The sequence below is a fragment of the Lycium barbarum genome, chromosome 10, assembly GCF_019175385.1.
Source record: "Lycium barbarum isolate Lr01 chromosome 10, ASM1917538v2, whole genome shotgun sequence".
Lineage (NCBI taxonomy): Eukaryota > Viridiplantae > Streptophyta > Magnoliopsida > Solanales > Solanaceae > Lycium > Lycium barbarum.
The window spans coordinates 67,741,741-67,745,511 of NC_083346.1; the positions used below are offsets into that span (position 1 = coordinate 67,741,741).

Sequence of the window (3,771 nt, forward strand, 5' to 3'; positions counted from 1 at the left end):
GGCTCTCCTGCATGCTTATATGACATATGTATGTGAGATATGAATATGTACATGGGGGATGGGAAGGGAAACATGTTTCATTGCCACCTGGTCAATTGGCTTATCATCCCGGACGTGGGATATATGGGCGAGCCGATGTATTTCGGTGCTATGTAGGCGAGCCGACATTGTTCGGTGCTATGCTATGTCCTGCTATGCTATGACACGATATGATATGACATGATCTCATATGATTTGATACGATATGATATGATATGATAAGACATGACATAATATAAGTTCTATTTTCTATGTCTATGAAAAAGAAATGTTTTCCAAAGACAGACAAGCATGCATGGTATCTAGCCTGAAAGGGCATTCCTATGTACAGGTTACTTTCTTATTTCATTATATGTCCTATGATCCCATGATAATATTATTCAAGCTCTATGGTTTGGCTTGCATTATTTTTCCATGCCTTACATACTTGGTACACTATTCGTACTGACGTCCCTTCTTGTGGACGCTGCGTTTCATGCTGCGCAGGTCAGCAGGTAGACAGGCTTGACTCCTAGGAGCTTCATCAGCATTACTATAGCGGCGCTCCAGTTGTCTCGGAGCCTCAGTTCCTTGGTACTATTTTGTGTATATATTCGGGCACGGCAGTACTCGACCCTTCTTATGTATATGTGTACTATGTTTAGAGGCTCGTAGACAGATATGTACAGTTAGATGTTTTGTACTCTTGAGGGTCCTCGTCGCTGTATAATGTACTAGCAAAGTTTATTAGTCCTTGTTTATAATTATGCTATTAATGTTGATGTTAAAAAAAAAGGATATGGTATAGTGCATACGGCCCACTTAGTGATAAGAATACGATACGAGATAGGGGGTGCTCGGTACAAGTATTGGGTACCCATCGCGGCCCTAGTTGGGTCGTGACACCTATGATTTTGCATCATCTCGACAACAACTCTGATGTCTGCAACTAAATAGCTGACACCTAACGAATCTCAACGTGCAGAACTACGAGGTGTAACATCCTTCCCCCCTTAAAAACATTCGCCCTCGAATGTTTTAGTTACAACTCCAAGACGTTTTTATTGGTGTCTTGAAGTGACTACCCCTTTTTTTTATACTTCGGTCGGCTTATCTTTAACGTAGGTTGGTCAACCTCTTCTCGTTCTCCCTTAGCTCTTTATTGAACTCTTTCATAATGCTATAGCCTTCTGCTCTTATATAACTGAACGAACATTCAATTAACATTCTATTCCTGTCAAGGTGGCTTTGGTTCGCCAGGGCTATGGCTACTCGCCGACTCGCAAACATCTCCTCTTATTTTCTCTTCAGTCCTCTACTAGTGGACAACTCCCTTGCTTGGCTATGGCACCTTCCTTGGCTTTTGAAGTGCTCTTCTCCACTTGCCACTTTATAGTATTAGCCCGGAAGTTTGTAGAATGTCCTCTCAGAAGTACAAATCCGTTCTATTTCTAGAAGGCTTTTCCGTTTCCGAGACAATCGTGCCAATATATTGACTACACATTTCCCTTCGAATGTCCTTCAAGAACAAGAAATCCCTTGGTACTTTTGCAAACCTTCTTATTTTCTCCCAATTCAAACCCTTATTCATTGTTACTGCCCTCAAATTCCACTTATCAGAATTTTATTTCGAACCCTTTACCTTCGTCTTGTGTCCTATACTACATATTCTATTCTTTCTGTATACTCTGATGTTATTGCGTCAGGCTTATCCAACTCTAACTTTCAAAGAAAAATAGTGTCAACTTGCCCTAGTGCACTTGCAACCTAAACTTCAATACCATGTTCAGTCAATACCTTTAACATATAACCTCATTGTTTATCTTTACTGGTTGACATAACCACAAATAAGCTATCGTATCTCTTTATTAACACCTTACTTACCAAGTATGCCCAATACTATTCAAACTCGTCCTAATTTTGTAACTGTGTATGTCATCTCTCTCTCTCTCTCTATCAAGCCGGTCCACCTCATCTTTCGCAATCATTGAGAATTTCCAACCGTGAGGTTCAAAGGCTTCTAATTTCCCTCAAGCTGTTCTAGTTCCTCATCCTTCTCTTATGTCTAAACCTGTAGGACTTCATAGCACACTTTCCATGGGGGTCACCCATCCTAGTACTACTCTGGCCCAAGCACGCTTAACCTCAAAGTTCTGATGGGATCAGGTGCATTAGTGCTGGTATGATCGCATTCATCCTACTGCACGGCTTTTATCACGCGACCTAAAACAAATTGAAGTTCTAACGGACCCCAAGGAAGTTTCCGATCATGTATCTCCCTCCGAATTGGAAAAGTCCCTCACTTTACTGACCTTGAAAATGTTGTTTTAGCCTTCGAAACTCTCAATGACGAGCCATCAATTAACACATACAACTGCTTTTCCATTCCAAAATTTTAAGATTCCTTGTAGCGGTAAAACTTCTTAGCCGCAGTTATCTATAAGTAGCTTGGTTATCGGTCCTTGTAAAACATCTATTTGTCAACTATCAATGGTATCCTGCAGTAATTGTACACACACAAGAAGTTCCAATAAAAGACTCATATAGCTGTAGCCGACCTGTCCTCTTCTCGGTCTGGAGCGCTGTAAAGTGAAGTATCCTCCTCATCTTCCTTGCACCATTCTGTTAGCCATCTCATCATGGCGATTGTTTATATGGTTCTATGTCATATACTATTACAATTGGTATAACTAGCGGCTTGAAATTTCACGAGGGTTCATTGTCACCAGCTTGTTTCGACCAATCGCAATATCCTTGAATCCCTTTCTTGCGATCTTATCTCCGTCTACTTTCATGGCTTCTCCTTGCATTCCTTGGCTCATCTTCCTTCATAACTCCATATTACTTCTCGATTTTCCCATTGTCAGGTGTCATAATTCCTCCAATACCTTAGCCAGCCCTTGTGCTTGCACTCAAGGTTACTTGTTTCCCCCCTTAAAAGCTTTACCTTATGGTGTTGTATACCCGATTCATCAAATACATAAACACCGCTGGAGCGTTGGTCAGCCCGAAGGACATCACTCTTAACTCGTAATGCCTGTATCGGGTCCTGAATGCAATCATCGGGATATCTGCCTCCTTTACCCGCACCTGGTGATAGCCTGACCGCAAGTCTATCTTCGAAAGAGAAAATACCTAGCACCCTGCAACTGGTCATATAGGTCATCAATCCTGGGGAGGGGGGTACCTGTTCTTTATCGTCACTTTATTCAGCTGCCTATAATCAATACATACAGCGATCCATCTTTCTTCCTCACTAATAGTACCGGTGCTCCCTAAGGTGATGTACTAAGACTGATGAAGCCTTTTTCTACGAAGTCTCTCAGTTTCTCTTTTAATTGCTTTAGCTTTACAAGTGCCATCCGATAAGGAAGAATAGATATAGGTTGAATATTTGGCAATACATCTATAGTGAACTCAATCTATCGTTCTGGAGGGAGACCTGGAAGCTCATCGGGAAATACATCTGGGAATTCATTAACTAGCGGAACTGGCTGAAGAGCCGGTACGTCTGCTTTCATATCATGCACTCGAACCAGATGTTAAATATATCCTCTCTTAAACATCTTCCTTTCTTTGAGATATGAAATAAACTTACCCCTTGGCGATGCTGTATTCCCTCTCCACTTTATAATCAGCTCTCCTGGAAACATAAACCGAACTATCTTTTCTCTACAATCAACATTAGCATAGCTCGAATCTAGCCAATCCATACATATGATAACATCAAACTCAGTCATGTCTAACTCTATC

The 3,771-nt window shown here is 41.3% G+C and overlaps 1 pseudogene; it reads right to left on the reverse strand.

Annotated features, from left to right (window-relative positions):
• Nucleotides 1–2,094: 2,094 nt before the first annotated feature.
• On the reverse strand, nucleotides 2,095–2,212 carry LOC132616259 (5S ribosomal RNA; annotated as a pseudogene).
• Between the last annotated feature and the right edge of the window lie 1,559 nt (nucleotides 2,213–3,771).